Consider the following 18,726-nt stretch of genomic DNA (forward strand, 5'->3'; position numbering starts at 1 on the left):
CCTTCTCGTTCCCCTCACTGGTCATTTCAAGCCTTCAGAACTAGCCTCAAATTCCCTCACTCATTAAAAAAGATGACTTCATGGTGCATTAATGTTCAAAATCATGACATAAAGTAGACCTCAGTCTCTCCACCCTCAACCTAAAGAACTGTCTGTATCCACATCCATCCTTCTCTCCTTCCTTCCCCCCTCTAAACATGGGCCATCTGTTCTACAGCTGTTCCATCCTCCCATTGAAGTTCAAGAAAGCACCCCTCCTCTGACACTCTGCCACATGAATTAGTTCCTCTCTTTTCTAAATCCTAAACCTCTCCCTCTCTGTGGACCTCTTCACCTGGACTTATAAACATGGTCAGGTCTCTCATGCTCAAACCAAAACAGAACACACCCTTGTGTAACAGCTACTGTGAGAACAACGCCCATACCTCCTTAATTCCTTCCATTTCAGGGAATACCAGCCTGACTTCAAACTGCTGACACCTGCCTCTACTTGTCCAAGGGCTACTTTGGCCACCAGAGCCCATTCTCCTTTCACTCAGCAAGCTGAAAAGTTCCGTGGAATGAATGAACTGCCCCCTACCTCCAGAGCAGCCTTCCACCTGTGATTAATGGTAACTGGTGCATAAATATCCCAGCTCCCTATCTCATCAGGTGGGATAGACTCCAAGGCATATGTTCTATATTTTCACCAAGAGTCCCCTGATAGGATTAAGTGCCAGTTGCCCCAAAGTAATTTGCTTAAAAATACATTCTTTTTTTTTTTGCGGTACGCAGGCCTCTCACTGTTGTGACCTCTCCCGTTGCGGAGCACAGGCTCCAGACGCACAGGCCCAGCAGCCAAGGCTCAAGGGCCCAGCCGCTCCACGGCACGTGGGATTTTCCCGGACCGGGGCACGAACCCGCGTCCCCTGCATCGGCAGGCGGACTCCCAACCACTGCGCCACCAGGGAAGCCCAAAAATACATTCTTTTTTAATGCTTCCTTCTCTCCCCATCTGTCTCATTATAGTACTGCTCTATTTCCTGGGACTCCCTCCCGAATAAACTACTTGCACTTGAATCTATGTTTCAAAGTCAGCTTCTAGGAAAACCCAAATCAAGACACCTTCCTTTGACCCTCTGCTTACACCTAGTGACCACATACCCTTTCACTCCTTCACTGCTAAGGTTCTTGAAAAATAATCATATCATGAAGAAATTGCATTTTACTACTAGTACAGAGAACCCAAAATGGCTTAAACAAATTCAGGGTTATCTTTTTCTCATAGAACAATAAATTTGAAGCTATGAATTCCTGGGCTGATACAGCAGCCCCAGGACATCCTGAGGAACTCAGGGTCCTTCTGTCTTCCCACTCAGGCATCCTTCACATCTCCTCAGCACCTCATCATCTTCAAATGGCTGAATCTCCTCCAGTATCACCTCCAGATTTGAGGACGGAAGGTGGCAATGGATGGGCAAGAGACAGAAGGTCCCTGCCAGCTGGGTCAGCCCTTTCATCAAGGAACTTTTTCAGAAGCACTATTCAACAGCCCCTTCTTACATCTTATTGGCCAGAATTTAGACCCCACTTAACTTCAAAGACCACACTTAACTTCAAAGACTAAAAACTTTTTTTTTTTTAATCTGGGCTTTCTGTTTCCTCTACACATATTGGGATTGTCTTATAAAAAGGAAGACGGGATATTGGGTAGATAAACAGCCATCTCTGCTGTAAAAGTCTATATAACCAGTTATAATTTCTCAACTGCTTTTGTCTGCTTTAACCACTGTATGGAAAATCTCTCTCCTAAGTTAACAATTACCACCTACCTCTGATACACAATAGACAATTTTCAGTCTATTGCTTACTGACTTCCCTGATTTCTCAGCAACTCCCCCTATTTTATTTACCACATTTGTACCCATTTCCCTATATTGAATTGAATTAAAGGTCCTTATCAAACCCTTCAGCTTTTCAAGGTCAACAGTCTTATGCTAAACTAGTTAGGAAGGAATGGAGAGCAAAGACAAAATGGTGGAGAACATGTCACAGTCTGCCCAATCCACTCAAATACCCCTTTAGCATTCATTTATTTACAGGAAGACCTTGCTTTATTGCACTAAGCTTCCTTGCACTTCACAGATATTGTGTTTTTTACAAATTGAAGGTTTGTGGCAACCCTGTATTGTCAGATGATGGTTAGCATTTTTCAGCAATAAAGTAATTTTTAATTAAGGTATGTACTTTTTTTAGACATAATGCTATTTATTGCACACTTAATAGACTACAGTATAATGTAAACATAATTCTATACACGCTAGGAAACTAAAAACTTCGTGTCTCGCTTTATTGCAATATTCAACTTATTGCAGTAGTCTGGAACCAAACCAGCACTACCGCCAAGGTATGTGTGTATTTTGTATGTGTGTGCACATACCACCCCACCACCACCCTGGGACATTGATGTGCTTTTGCCTCCAATAGTTTTGTTTCTGAGGACTCCTGTCAACCCACTGGAACCCACTTTGCCTGTGTGAACAGAGCTATAAGTTCCAGAATAATGAAGAACTCGCCTCCCACTATGGGTGCAGGGGTATAGGAGCCCCGGCTCCCTTGCCTGAGAAAGTGACAACTTTGAGGTGTGACTAATAGCCCAGAGCTAAAGCTACCCTCTGCTGGACTCCCCTGAGCTCACACTCCCTTGGCTGCCTCCCCTTCCCCCTCTTCCTTCCCCACTCCCTTACTGGTCTTCACTGAGAGCCCTTCCTCAATAAATCACTTGCACACATCTGGGGAATCAATGTTAAGACAATCAGGTAATAAATATCTGTTGGAATGGAATGAAACCAAATAAGCTTTTCAAGATATGCTGCTGCATTAAGATAACTTTTGAGGTTTTCATATCACCTCTCTAAAAATTAGACTGTTGCTTCTGAAAAGTAGTATTTTGCTACTATAGTTCATAAAGTCTAAAACATCCAATTGCAATTATTTGTTTAAATGCACAGCTTATCTAATACCCATAAATCATAGGTAAAATCATATAAATAATTTAATATAATATTGCCTACACAGTTTGAATTGCGCTCTGTACTAGCATTCTTAATTTTATTGTTTCATAAGAATTATTCATTAAAGTTATAGAAATTTTATAAGCAGTGTCTGAGAAATCTTTTTGGAGATATAGGAAGATACAGATGTATTATCTTTGTATAGACTCATCCTTTCTTTTTTGAAGAAGAAAACTAATGGTGCTGAATTCTCCTATTATCTCTTCTCCCACCCATGTGGATGAGCGAGTTATCAGTAGATAACTAGCTCCAAGGTCACCCTTTTTTCCTGCTCCGTGGTAGGGAGGTGGACCTGGTGGATACTTTGTTAGCCGGGATGATGTTGAGTTAGCAGAGTGCACTGAGAGAACACTGGAGAAGGAAGGGTTGTTTGCTTCCACATTCTGGTGGGCCCCTCTTGTTGTCCTGGTTGTGCTCCTGCAAAGTGGGTGGCTTTCTGTGGTCGTGTCCCCATAGCTGGCAGCAAGAGTCACCTGCTCGTGGGGTGTTTAGCAGCGTTCCCAAGGGCAGCTAATAAGTTCCCTGGGCACCCAGCTCATTTCCCAGTCATTTCCCAATGACAGCTTCTTCCCAAGGAGTAAACAGCACCCCACCACAATTTTAGAAGCTTCTCAGAACTTTTCTAGTGAATCCATTGGCTGGCTTTCTAGAAAGTCAATGACACCCACCCCTCACTCTCCTTGGAAGCTTCCTGGTGAGTTTCCTTGGCATCCCCAGTGGTTCTCTGCCTGCCAGCCTCAGCCCCAGCCTCAGCCCACTGACTCTGGACATGACAATGTAGTGAACTTCTCCACCATCCAGTGGGCTTCAACCACATCCTTGCCAACGAGGTCTGAATCCCAGCCTTGGGAAGAACACTACCCTCCCAAGAATTTTGTTCCTTCCTTGGGTACCTTCCCTCAGACCTAGGGTACCCTTAATAGTTCTTTTATTCCCCTCCTCGTAGCCATTCCTTTATTAATAATTTTTCGTATTAAACTTTCCTTGTCTGTCTTCTGATAGGACACTAGCTAACAGAGCGACTAAGGAATACAAAGTACCTAAATCTTAAAAATGGAAAATTCTCTAAATGTGTGAGTTCTTTGAAGATTTTTCCTAAAGATATTTAAATAGGTCATGCCCTTTAAATCTCTTTTTCTAAAGTTGTTCTTGAAGTCTGCAAATGGTTTTCAATTTGAGGCAAAAGAAGTCGCTGCCCCCAAGAGTGAGAGCTCTGATTTTTATATTAACGATATGGCTATATGGCCGTATGACTATATACAGAAATCCGGGCTGTCACTCTTGGAATATCTACATAGTGCTCAGCACTCTACAAACAAGCATGACACTTAATTCTCAGAAGAGCTCTGCAGATCAGCATCATCTTTGTCTTAGAGATAAGGAAACTGAGGCTAAGAGGTGTGAAATTATTTTCCTGGTGTCACCCACCTAATATGTGGTCTAGCTGAGATTCAAACCTGTATGTGTGGATCCAAAGCCTTTTCCCTCTTTTCCATGGCATCTTCTATAGGCATAGAATAAAACTTTCCAGATTCTTGTTAATTAGTTCCTTCATTCTTTCCCCAACATTAGTTGGGTACCTGCTATGTTTCAGGTACTATACCTCATGCTAGGTTAAAAATAAAAGACCGAGAGCCCTTGCCCTCAAGGAGTTTTCATTTTAAGCATTTTTCTCAACTACGTGATCTTGACCATTCATTGTACCCTGACCCTTTTACAGGATCTTAATTCCCATCCAAGCTTGTGGCACTTTTCCAAAGTTGCTGTGGGTACCTCCAGCTTGGCAACACTCTCTATTTGACTTGCCTAGTTTTTCTGCCCCCTTTTGGGTCCCTATGCCTCAGAATTCGGTCTCAGCCTATTTTGTTGGCTGTGGACCTATCTGGCGGCTGCTTATCCCTCCTCTGACCTTCACCTCTTCCCCTTCTCCATCTTTGCATCTAAGACCAATCTCTAGGCTCTCCCAGAGTCCACATTCCATGACCTGTCACCACCTCTCCCGGGCTTGCCTCTCCAGTCAAGCAGTGGCATGCACTTTCTCTAAGTGGGGAACATCTGTTTCACCAGGTCTCAGATTTGGGGGCCACTCTGATCTTCTTGGGGTCATGAGCAGGCAACACTTTCACAGAGGCAGCTCCTCTGGCCTCCACCTATTGCCTTAAACAGGGCATGTTGTATGTCTTTCCTGAATGCCCTTCTTTTCCTTTCTTGTGTCTTCTGCTCTTGCCCATAAAGCCGCCGTTCACTCCAGCTACCTGGATAGATGCTACTCACCTTGCACCTTCCACTTTAGCATTAATTCTTCCTGAAAACCCCTCCCTGTCCAGCTCAAGGACATGGGCCACCCTGTAGCACTGCGTTGTAGTGGCTGATTCTTTCCAACAGGAATCAGGAGTATCTGGAGTGCAGGGACTTGTTGAAGGGCCAAGCACTGTGCTATATGGTAGGCACTTAATAAATATTTGGGGAGGGAGAGTGGGAGGGAAAAGAGAGAAATATTTGGGGAGGGAAGAGAGTGGGAGAAAAGAGAGAAGAAAAGAAATGTATGGCATTTTATCATCTGAATTAAACAAAGTTAATCATCTGACATTCAGGATATCTCTAAAAACACTGTTTTAGGTGGGCCCTGGCTGAGCCTCAGTTCCAGCCAGTGACCTCACTCAACGACAGAAGGAATAACGACACCACCATCAGTACCACCACAACAGAAATGACATCAAACAATGCACCAGGCCCCATGCTGAGCATCTTCTGTGCATTATCTTATTCATCACCACAGTCAGCCAATGAGTAGACACTATCCCTGTTCCTATGTTAGGAAACTGAAGCTTAGAGATGTGAAGGGCCTTGCCAAGGTCACACAGCTTGTAAATAGCAGGGCAGGGATTCTAAATCAGGCCTTTAAACAGCCAAACTTCTAACTATCAAAACAGGCTGTGTCTCTAAGTAAAGTCTATACATTCTCATGCCCAGAAGGCACACAGGACAGCAGCCTGGTTCCTAAAGAGAGACACCTATCAACTCTGATCAATAAAAGGCATTTAAAAATCCACAAAATGAGTCAACATGTGATGACATCTTCTTATGCAAGCAAAGTAAAAGTCGCCCCCAGAATGGCACCTGCCTGCTTATTTGAGTGGGGGTGGAAGGGTAACAGGAAAGAAGGAAGAAGTGAATAGCATCATTTGCACAATTTCCCAGCAAATTGAAATAAAAAATAATAAAACGATCATTGCACTCAATCAGGAATGGAGGCATCAAATAGACTACTGTAAAGAAAACATTGCAGTAGTGAGGCCCTTGGGCAGAATCAATTCCCCAACAGACTGATAAGATTCTGTCTCAGGTCATAGCGCATGTGAGAGTCCCCCATGCACTTGGTGGGGAAAAACATTAGCTTCAGAAGGCACTTTCAAAAGGAGGATGACAATTTTTCACAGTGATGAAACAAGCTTCACAAGAGTTGGTTTCAAAATTAAATGGCTTGTATGATGTTCACTTTGACTCCTGACACATCAAAATATAAAATGCTCTTTTGCATGCATTCTCACAGCCATTTCTCTGTAATACTGCACTGCCTTGACAAGCATGTTATGTTAGGAGGAAATAACACACAAAGGGAGGCGGGCTGCCTGGGGACCTATCCTATGGAGTCCCTGTGACTTGATTAAAATTATTCAAAGATCAATACAAAGAGATGGGTCTTGCATCTCTCCCCTAAACCTCATCTGGTCTCTTGGAAAGGCAAGGATGAGAATTTTCAGCTTTGAACCCTCAACTTCAGAAACTCACTAGCTTGGTTCTGCATATACTAAATTTCAGACTGGTTTCCACTCTCAAGTGATTCATTCTCAGAATGATTGGTCACTTGTTGGTTGACAGGTTATCTACTTAGATGCAGGCAGAAGGCAGTAGGACATCATAAGAAGAGTTTACTCCCAGCCCCTGGTCCTCAGATAGGAATCCACATAAACCATTAGTGGTACATTGTTTGCCAAACTGGCCACAACCCTTCACTGCTTCTTGGCTTGTGGCTTTGCAGCTCCTCCCATCAAGAGATAGTTTATTTCACCTCCTGTTGAGTTTTGTGTCTGGCTTTGACCAATAAAATGTGGAAGAAGTGATACTCTGCTGGTCTGGCCCGCAAGAACCTTGCACACTTCCATTCACTTCCATGGCCCCTGACTCCACCATGTGAACACGCCCAAGCTGACCTGCTGGAGCATCAGAGACCACATGGACCAGAGCCACATGAGCCCAGTTGTCCAAACCAACATCAGCAAGCCATCCACCTGGCCGCCATTCATCACAGGGACATGAAGGAACCCTGCCAAGACCAGAACCACCCAGCTGAGCCTCAATTAAATTGTCCACCCATTAGAATCATGAGTTAAACAAACGATTGTTTTGTCAAGCCTCTAAGTTTTTGTTTTTTTTTTAATGCACAATAGGTAACTGACATACCATCTCAGAATTAATTTTGTTATTGGTAGGAAGCCTCATAACTGCCCCTGCCCAACACTGAGAGCTGGGGGAGTCCAGGCCGTGTGATAGTTGAGTGATCCTGGGCTCAAAATCAGTGCCTTTGGAGCAAAACTTGGAGCTTCTACAGGACAGAGCTCAGAATGCTCTATAAACCAGATCACATGCAGGTGCAAAACATAAGTCATAAGCATGGTATCTAAACACCAGATACCAGTGAATATTCCTGAGGGCACACAGGGGTCATGAGTGGGAAACAGGCAGAAGGTGGAAGACAAGGGGTAGCAAACTCCTCAGCAGTTGTGTTGTGTGCTGGGTGTGCTCCCCAAGCACAGACGCCCTTACTCAGTATGCTCACCAGGACCTCACACCCAGGAGCTGTTCAATCAATGTTTGTAGAGTGAATAAGTGACCTGACAGCCCATACTTGGGACTTGCCTCTTTGCATCTGTGGCTGAGTAGACAGGAAACATGGGGCTTTCTTCCCAGAGGGAACATGCCCAAATGATCAAAGAATCCACTACTTTAAAACAAATTAAGAAGTATTTATATAGCCCTTCCTATGGGTTGGTAGGGTTCCAATCACTCAATAAATAATAATCCACTTAATTCTCTTAATAGCCATATGAGGTAGGCACGCACTTTATCTGTATCTCCCCCATGAAAAGCAGAGGCATGCAGCCCAAAGACATGTAGCCAGCAAGCAGCAGAACCAGGAGCCTGGCTCTTGAGTCTGCTGCTGGCATCTCCTCATGCTGCCCGTCCTAAAGTCATCACGATGAACACAGCGGCTTTAAAAAGTGTTTAGGTCAACCCCTCTTTCTATATTGTAAACACATGAGCCCAAGACTTACATGACTATCTCAAAATCCCACCATTAATGATCCAGCAGAGGCTGGACCAGAATACACATCTCCTGACACATAGTTTGGTATTTTCTCTTTGATACCACACTGAGGATGTGAAAAGCTATTTTATGGGCATCTTTATTTCTGAAAGGGTTCAGAAATTTTGAGACATCTTGAACTCTGAATCTCAAACCCAAGAAGCAGTAACAACTAACAGGATGAGTATTAGGGAGGAGAGAGGAAACATGAAGGAGACAAGTGACAAAACCTCTAGTCCTTAGATAACCAAGTTATGTCACAATGGACCATGGGTCCCACTTACAGACTGAAATCTACTGGGGATTCCAGAAGCCTCCAGGACTCAAGTTTTTGTTTAGCATGCATGTGGAGGGGTCTGATGGACTAGTACAGAGCTTCTCAAATGCTATAAGTCACCTGAGGATCTGATTAAAATGCAGATTCTGATTAACAAGTACTGGGCAGGGCTGGAGATTCTGCAGTTCTAACAAACTCCTAGGTGATGCCAGTGCTGCTCATGTGTGGACCACACTTGGAGTAGCAAAGGAAATACAGCCCTTAGCTGGGTTCTTCAAATACCATCTAAGGTCCTGATGCAGACACATTCTACTCAGGGACCTGAGACAGCATGAAAGTAAAACCCTAAATTTTGGTCAGTGGTCATTCAGAGATCTACGTGCATGAGATATATTCATATAAATATTAACACAAATATGCACATATAAAATACAGTTCCGTTTTTCAAAAAGGAGAAAATACACTTAGAGATCGCTATCATTACATGAAGAAAGACAGCCAGGTTTTATGTGCCATGCGATGTGACACAGTAGGAAGTACCCAACACCGTCTATAGAATATTCTCGCCAAAAATCATTGAATTAGAGCAGACCTTTAACTCTAACTACCAGTTTAGAGGAAATACGGGGGAACAGAGGAACATGTTAAACACCCATGGGGTACCAAAAAATCCAGAATGTGAGAAATTTTACAGAACAAATGAACTGATATCTTCAACAAAATTCATGCAAAATAAAAACAAGAATAGAGACTTACAAGTCTCTTAAGAGACATCTGGGCCCAGTGTAATGTAAGGACCTTGTTAGGATACTGATTTAAACAAAGTGCAAAAAAAAGTTTAAAAGACAATCTAGAGGAATTATTTTTTTAGCTACAAAAATTTTTTTAAAAACCTGTTTTGGGGCACATCCTGAATTATTTACAATGAAACAATCTGGTATTATTCAGAGGAATCCAGTGGCGGCTGGGGGAGGACTGTACCAGGGCACAGAAAAAACAGGTTGGCAGAGAACTAAGCCTTGAAGCTGGTGATGGGAAGGTTGGGGGATGTTATACTAGTTTCTCTGTTTTTCTATTTGTTTAAGGATTTCCAAATTCAAGGTTGTAAGTAAATAAATAAGCAAGGAAAGAAAGAGAGAAGAAGTGAGCAAGAGGAGGGAGGGAGGAAGAGAGAGAAAAAAAGGAAGAAAGGATGAGGGGGGAGACAGAGGGGAGGAGAGAGAGGAGTGCTCAGAGAGGGCCACCTCGCACCGAATTACCCTTCAAAATAAGTAGATTCGGTGAACTTGTGATTCCAATTTCAATACCAAGTAAGAGTCTAGGGCATATTATTGAAATGGTGAAAGTTAAATTTGAAAAAAAAAAAGAACAAAAAGAAAAAGAAAGCTGAGATCGCCAGGCCCCACTAAGGGCGGGTTGCTGAAGACCCTTCCCTTTATATTATGGCTTCTTGACAGGCCTGTCAGAGATCCCATAGACATAAGGCCTCTGGATCCAGCAGAGCATTTGTCAAAGTCTCTCGCGATCTTTGTAAAGAAGGCAGAGATCACGGCTCAGGTGAGAGCTCGGCAAGGTGGATTGATGACTGGCTGAACATCCATCCCCAGGAGAAGCCCTCAGGAGGCTGGGAGCTGCTCTTCAGCAGAGGCTGAAGGACTCCTGTTCAACATGCTCTTGTTCTTTGTTGATGAAGATATACAAGCTGTGTTGGTCAAAGTGACAGGGGACATAAAGTCCAAAGGACTACCTTTGAATACGTTTGATGACAGAATTATTATCTAAAGACATCTCAACATGCTACAACAGAAGCTACATTAGCAGGCTGAAATGTAATAGTGTTTATTATCAAACAACTAACCAGGAAAGTCAAGGTGAGGAAAAGCCCAAAGCCTGTGGCTGATGCAAAAGTATGTGAGTGAAAGCCTGACCGTGGACCAGGTACACTTAGGGCTCTTGTAAGATACAGATGAAGGGACACTTCCTTCCCAATGTTGTCATCCTCCTCTCTTGGCTGGAGAAACACTGACTTAAAGATTTTCTCTTGGGCTTCCCTGGTGGCGCAGTAGTTGAGAGTCCACCTGCTGATGCAGGGGACACGGGTTCGTGCCCCGGTCCGGGAAGATCCCACGTGCCGCGGAGTGGCTGGTCCCGTGAGCCATGGCCGCTGAGCCTGCGTGTCCGGAGCCTGTGCTCCGCAACGGGAGAGGCCACAACAGTGAGAGGCCCACGTATCGCAAAAAAAAAAAAAAAAAAAAAAAAGATTTTCTCTTACCGTAAATTCCACGGGAGTCAACAATCTAAGTAGCTGCCAAAGCTAATTTGATTTTAATGTACATTAAAACAATTATTTTCCAGAATTGGGGATGAAAATAGTAACCGCGTCTACCATTTAGTAAGCGTTTGCTATGTGAGGCATCACGCCAGGTACTGTACATACGTTACCTTATCTAATAGCCATACTACCCCTTCTATGTGAGCGCTAATAATCTCACCTCCTAGATGGGGAAACTGGGGTCCAGAGTGCTTCAGTGACTTGGCTGGAGTCACACAGCTGGCAAGGATGAGAGCTGGGATGCAAAGGAAACCCCGCTGTGTGGGTGTGGCTTAGGAACACAAACTGTCTGGGATGGTCCAACAAAGTGCTGAGTATGGGATTGAGTTCTAGTTGCCACACTTTAGGAGAGCACTGGCACAACTTCACCTGTGTCTAAAACCTGGTATTTTTGGTCAGGCCAGTGAGAGGACCAGCAGATCCTAAGAGGCCCAATTAGAGCAACAGGTGATTTCTCCTGTCACAGTAGGTGCTTAGTGAATGTTTGCTGAATGGCTGACTTTAGCTGGAAAGAAGTTTCATGCTGTCTGCTGTTTGGTGTCTAATGCTGTATAACAAACCATCCCAAAGCACTGGCTTAGAACAGTAAGAGTCATTTACTACTGTTCTCTCTCATGATTCTGGGAGCCGGCTGGGCTTAGCTGAGGGATTCTCACTCAGGGCCTCTCAGGTGGTTGCAATCATGTGGCAGCAGGGGCTGGCATCATCTCTGAAGCTTCTTTGCCCCGTTGTCTGGGGCCTGAGTTGGGGAGACAGTGAGCTAAGTTCCTCAGCATCTTCCTCTCTCTACATGGTTTCTCATGTGGTTTCTCCAGCATGGCGGCTTCTGAGTAGTTGGACTCCTTATAAGGTGGCTCAGTGTTTCAAAGATTCAAGTCCCAAGTGAGAAGAGAGTTCAGTGGTAGCTGTATTGCCAGCAAGCCACACGGTGTGACTTCTGCTGCATCCTTACTATCAAGTCCACCACAAAGGCCTGCCCAGTTTCAAGGGGAGGGTACACAGAATCCAACTCTTGAAAAGCCAGGGGAGAGATTCTGGAAGAGCTTCTTGGACCAGACATGCTGTTGCAGCCATTTTTGTAAAATCCGCCGCTTCCACCCAAGAATATTTGGGGTGAAGGTGAGGGTCTAGAATTGTTCTATAAGGAGTGAACTTAGGCCAGGTTATGGAAGAAAAGTAAAATGGAGACAGATTTTCCTTCAATAAGGAAGATGTTTTAAAGGTGATGGTTTCTCTTAAGGTGGAATGAATTTTCTGCCACTGAAGGATTAAGCATGGACTGTCAGAGCCCTTCTAGGGATTGATAGAGTAAGGTATCTGCTCCCTCTGGCTGAGTGTATCCAGACATCTGCTAAGGGGGCCAATTTAAGGGCCAGTATCTATAGCAAGAAGTCTTCACGAGAACCAGAAAGGCCAGAGTAGTGGGCAAAGCTAAAATTTTAAACTTTTTAAAAATGTAAAGAGCATGAGACCCAGGCTGCCAGTGGTGGGACATTCAAGTTGGGGGGTGGAAACAAGAGTTTGAAGCCAGAGAAGAGCAAACAAGTATAAACAACATGCAGCTGGATCTAAAGATTTGGAAAGTGGGTAAAGGATGACAGAAGAGGCCTGAGCCTCTTCCCACCCTGGAGTGATGAGAGTGTGTTTCACATGCCAGCTGGGGTACCGGGCATGCTGAAGGGGGAGGAGGTATGCTGGAAAGAGGTCAGCCTGGCCTTGAACACTATGTAGCCAGGAACACTTATGCATCAAGTGGAGGACTTGAATTAGTGTGAACAATGAGGTGCCTTCTGAAGCTAAGACTGTTAATTCTCACGTCAAGAATCATGTGGTAAATGATGGTCAGTCTCTAGGTATTTATAAATCAAAACTGCTACCATGCTCCTCCGGGTGCTATATGAGTCTTGACAGAGTAAGGATTTTTCTGCCCTCTGATTGTTGTTCTAATGAACAACAATCCCTGCATGCCAGCTTCAGGCTGTGATGACACTCAGGCAGGGAATCACAGCTTCATGGCCTTACACATCAGCTCACTGCATGGTTTTAAGAAGGTTAATTTCATAATTAAAATCCATGTCTGATGAACAACCCAGCACCAAGGAGCCATAGCAAGTCTCTTGCAGTCCTGGTAAAGATCTTTGTAAAACTGGGTCTGATACACAGAAGAGAAATCACAATGTATTACATTTATCTACCTATCTATCTATCTACCTATCTATCTATCTATCTATCTATCTATACAGGCTACTGGGAAAGCTAAGTACCTTAAGACAAAATAATACAGACAAGAAGTTGAGATAAAATGAGTGATGGGCAAATACACGTCTGAATCAATAAGGAAACTTCATCCTGGATCACCAAAAGGACAAGGGCATTGGCTGGCTTTTGTGGTAAGTCAATGAGTCAGGTGAGTCACTGGCCTCGTGTGAAGATGAAAAAATGGGTGGAACAGATGGAACGGTAGTGATCTTCCAGAGATACAGAATGACCCAGTTTGGCTAATAAGCCAGCAGTTCCATATCGTACTCAAAGAGAGGGGCTGCACTAAATCATCATGCCTGGGATGTCCACCATAAACCATAAGGTGCTGGCCCTTCCCCACTGTTCATAAAGTGGCCAGTGAGCCAGACCTCTCAGTTATAGAGTACATCAACCTAGGAGCAGATACATGAATTTAAATCCATATTGAGATACAGTTCAGTCGGTGGGGAGTATGATTCATGACTTTAGTTTAAAACCTCTCTGGAGCAACGTAGCTAGACTGGAATCTGTTATCCTTCACCCCTTGATGTTCACCTTCCCATGATACAGGTGGGTGGGCAAAACTGAACAGAGTCCCAAGTTGAAAAGTGGCCCAAAAGTTCAAAGAGGAGATGTAGACTGAGACCAAAACTCCCGTGCCTACTTTGAATTATAGAATTTTGAAGTTGGAAGAGGCCTTAGAAATTATCTAAACCAATTTCTCATCTTATAGTTGGAAAAACTGATTCCATAAAGGAAAATGTATATATCTCCTGGCCATTTCTTTCTGATAGAGCATTTAGCCAATGCACACAGTGAAAAAGAATGGGAAAAATAGAATTTGGGCTTGCAGAATTTTATTTTAGAAACCCTGCCATAGAATAATTGCTGTATCACTTGCCACCCTTGGGTCATGACCTGGTGGGAAGGAAGAAACACTGTGGGTCAGGAATTCTGTGATCTGGTCCCACCAGCATCTTAACTAGCTCTGGAACGTTCTCTCAGGTCCCTTTCTGATTTTCTTTCTTTATCCCCAAACCTATCAGAGTTCAGAGCACATGGCTGATGCTAAAGAAATGTTTGATGAATGAATAAATGCACTTAAGCTCTAAACTTCCATGCTTCTCTGCACAGTAATAAGAAAAAAAGTAAGTCCTCTTGAAAAGGGAAGGCTTCATCTATCAGAATGTGGATATATTCAAATTCCTGGATATTTGCTAAGATAAATGCACAGTAACTTTGCTAAAAATACTTTTTTAAAAAAGCAATTAATTTAAGGGCACCCTGACGCCCCAGAGATGTCCATTCATATCATTCAATTTAGGAAGAGGAGCACTTCATTTTTATTCACTGGAGAATCAAGGCCTCTGGGGACAGCTTTAAAAATTGATCTCCCTTTAAGCTTCCTTTATCCTTGCTTCTCAAAGCAAGGTCCCTGGACCAGCAGCAGCAGCATCAGTATTATCTGGGTGCTTGTTAGACTTGCAGAATTTCAAGCCCAACCCTAGAGTTTGAATCTGCATTTTTTTTTTTTTTTTTTTTTTTGCGGTACGCGGGCCTCTCACTGTTGTGGCCACTCCCGTTGCGGAGCACAGGCTCCGGATGCGCAGGCTCAGCGGCCATGGCTCACGGGTCCAGCCGCTCCGCGGCACGTGGGATCCTCCCGGACCAGGGCACGAACCCGTCTCCCCTGCATCGGCAGGCGGAGCCTCAACCACTGCACCACCAGGGAAGCCCTGAATCTGCATTTTAACAAGAGCTCCAGGTGATTTGTGTGCGAGCTAAAGTTAGGGAAGTGCTGTCATAGATCAGTCCAGCAGGCTGAGATGGTTAGGAGAAGTGCCATCCACTTTGCAGTTTATAGTTCCCTCTGCCTCTATCAAAAAACCCGCCATTTGCACCGCCTACTTAAACGCTTAAGGATAAATTCCCAGTGGAACAAACTTCAAGAAGCCTTCAGAATATTTCCTTCTTAATTATTAGATTGAACCATATGAAATCACTGGTACTCAGTGGCTTTGAGCTACAAAAATGGCCATTTCATATATTTCAACTGCTTACAATGCACCAAGCTTTGTGTTAAGTACTTTTAACTATGGTCATTCTAATCCACAGAACACTCTATAAGATAAATATTAAGTCAATTTTGTAGTTGAGGAAGTCAAGGACTAGAAAAGTTAAGGACTAGAAAAGTTTCACAGCCAGGAATGAAAAGGCTCACGTCCACACCCAACTCTGACCCTGAGGCCCAGCCTTTCTCAAGGCATGAACCTCAGACCACCACGTGGGAAGTCTGTTAAAATGCATATTCTAGGTACCATCCCAGACATATTGAATCTAGATCTCTGGTGTTGGGGATTAAGACTCTCTATATTTTATTAGCTTCCCTGGGAATTAGGCATGTTTTATTCAAGAACGAATTGAACCCCCTTCTTTTTATACCCTGCTTCCTTTCCAAGTAGGTGGTGAAAGGCCACTGGCGTAAAAATCTAACTCACCCCAGGGAAGGCTAACCATATACCCAATTTCCCCAGGACAGTCGTGGTTTATGGACACTGTTTATGTTCACATTACAATTTCTAAGAGTTCCCCCTTTGATTCTCAAACGAGTTCTGGTTTGGATGATAAATTATATGGTGGCCTTGTGCTAGGGGGAAAATTGGGTTGGGTTTCTCCCAAGAGAGCACCAGGGCTCTCTCCCCATCAGGCAGCTCTCTTGAGCTTCCCAGTGAGCTGGGCAGGGCTGGGTCTGCCCCGGTACGTCCAGTGGCCTGAGTCTCACTCTCCCCCTCCTCCAACCCTGGCCTACCAAGCCTGCAGCTCCAGGCCAGCAGTGGCAGGCAGGCTAAGGCATTCACACAGGGATGCCCACGCTGCCATTCCCTGGAAACCTGTTAGAAACCTTTGAGCTGTTTTGATCTACGCTCCACTGAGAACATTGTCTCTTTTCCATGTATCATCCTCTGTGCCATCGGGGTAGCCTTGCCTGAGACCCCTTCTCCATGACTACATAGGCATGTCCCCACTAGGCCACTAGGGCCAATGAGGTCTGACTCTTCTATGGGACACAGGACCAGGCACTGAGTGGAATCCCAATGGGTGTTTGCTGATAGTCCAAATGATCAAATGCAGTTATCAGATTATTGTCCCAGGAGCAGGTTTTGACAATTGAGGAGAAAGGAGAACCAGAAAACTAGTGGGCAGAGAATGTGATTACATCAAGGCCTTGAGGGAGTTGAGAAAAGAAAAAGCCCAAAGGGTGTCTGAAATGTCAGGATACAAAAAATATAAACTTATCTTTAAAGAATATGTTAGCTTCACTGTCAAATAATATAATCAATATATTCTCCTTCAACCTCTAGACACCTTTTCAGGTAAAGTGTCCCTACATTTAAAAGAATGGGTCTAATTATGAGTGTACTACAGAGCATCCAGAAAGTCTGGAAACACAAAGAAAATAATCTATTCATTATATCTTTTTCATATTAACATGTTGGCCCATTTCATTAAATTTACAGGAATTTTATCTGCAAACATGTCTGGAGGTTGAAGAAAATGTAATTTACATACCACTTACAAATAAGTTTATCTTATGTGTGATGGTTAATTTTATGTGTCAACTTGACTGGGCTATGTGGCACCCAGACATTTGGTCAAACGCTATTCTTGGTGTGTCTGTGAGGGTGTTTCTGGATGAGATTAACATTTGAATCTATAGACTGAGTAAAGCAGACTGCCCTTCCCAGTGTGGGTGGGCCTCATCTAATCACATGAAGACCTGAATAGAAAAAAAAGGCTCAGTAAGCAGGAACTCCTCCTGCCTGACTGCTTGAGCTGTGACAGCAATCTTCTCCTCCCCTGAGACTGGAACTTACACCATCACTTTTCCTGGTTCTCAGGTCTTTTGACTTGACCTGGACCTACACCTATACCACTGGCTCTCCTGGGTCTTCAGCTTGCCAACTACAGATCTTGGGAGTCTCAGTCTCCATAATCATGTGACCCAATTCTTTACAATAAAGCCCGTGGCTCATATGATTACAGAGGCTGAGACATCCCAAGATCTGTAGTCAGCAAGCTGGAGACCCAAGAGAGCCAGTGGTCCAGAAGTTCCAGGCCGAGTACTAAGGCCTAAAAATATATATTCCTGAACATCTGCCTACCCTCAGGTCCAGGGCAAAATTCAGAATTGCTATAATTCAGCCTTTTCCAATATCAGTTCAACCAATCAATATATTACCCACCCACTCCCAAAAAGTTTTAGTGGTCAAATAAATGAGAGAAACACTAGATAAGGGGAAAATATGGAACCAGAACCTTTAAGATGATTGCATGTACATGAGCCTCAAAGAGAGGAATATAACATGTTAGTTCTTCTCTGATGCTTTTGACCACTTATTCCCCATTCCTCCATCACCCGCTTTTTATTCTTGCAAGACTGATATTCCAAGAAACACACTGGGGAAAAGCTGTGCCCAATCCATTCAGAATGGCCAGCTCTGATCATAAAGAAGCCAGTGGCAGGTTGGGCCTCTGAGATGTCTTCTGTGGATGGTACCCTAGGATCTACAAGGTCCTTTCCATTCGAATTCCAAAGAGCTTGTACATATCTGTTGGCTACACTTTTGTCATCATAAAGCAAGATTGTGTCTCTTCCTGTAGAATCTGCTTCATTTAGGACTGAAGATCAATATGAAGCATAAGGACTATGATTCCTGGCTCTGATGTTTACCAGCTCTATGACCTCAGGCAAGGCGCTAACTTCTTTGTGCCTACTTCCCTATCTACAAAATGGAGATGATAATAGTCGTTGTGAGGATTAAAGGAATGAATGCACATATAGTCTTAATATAGAATTGTGCTGTCTCATAGGGTAGCCGCCAGCCACATGTGGCTATTTCCACTAAAATTAATTAAAAATAAAATTAAAATTCAGTTCCTTGGTTGCACTAGTCACATTTCAAGAGCTTAATAGCCATGTATGATGGGTGGCCACCATATTGGATAGTATAGAAGAGCCATTTCCATTGTCACAGAATGTTACAGAGCCTGGGCAGCCAGCAAGTGCTGAATAAGGGTTAGGTTTTATTTTCCCAAGGCCCCAAAATAGGTCAGGTTGGTTGATTAGATCCTTAACTCCTCAGTCAGATCTCCCGCTAGGGGACAAATACAAATTGTATGTTCTCAGTCACTCTTTGCCCTCTCTTCTCTCTATCTGTTTCCACTTCCCTCCCACCTCCCTCCCACCTCCCTCCCTCCTTCCCTTCCTTCCTTCCTTCCTTCTCTCCTTTCCTCCCTCCCTCCCTCCCTCCCTCCTTCTCTCTCCTTCCTTCCTTCTCCCTCTTCCTTCCCTCCTTTCCTTCTTTCTTTTTCTTTCTTCCTGCCTCTGTCTTTCTCCCAAATAGAAGTATCACCAGAGAGTTTCCTGGTCCTTTATCATAATTTGATACCTGAA

General features: G+C 43.9%; 1 protein-coding gene across 4 annotated transcripts in view; it reads right to left on the reverse strand.

Annotated features, from left to right (window-relative positions):
• Positions 1 to 18,726, reverse strand: part of GADL1 (glutamate decarboxylase like 1) — a 578,596-nt gene that overhangs the window by 256,414 nt on the left and 303,456 nt on the right. The gene's annotated exons all lie outside the window — the stretch shown is intronic.

The sequence above is a fragment of the Monodon monoceros genome, unplaced genomic scaffold, assembly GCF_005190385.1.
Source record: "Monodon monoceros isolate NGI ecotype Baffin Bay Population unplaced genomic scaffold, NGI_Narwhal_1 Super_Scaffold_3, whole genome shotgun sequence".
In the NCBI taxonomy this organism is placed as follows: domain Eukaryota; kingdom Metazoa; phylum Chordata; class Mammalia; order Artiodactyla; family Monodontidae; genus Monodon; species Monodon monoceros.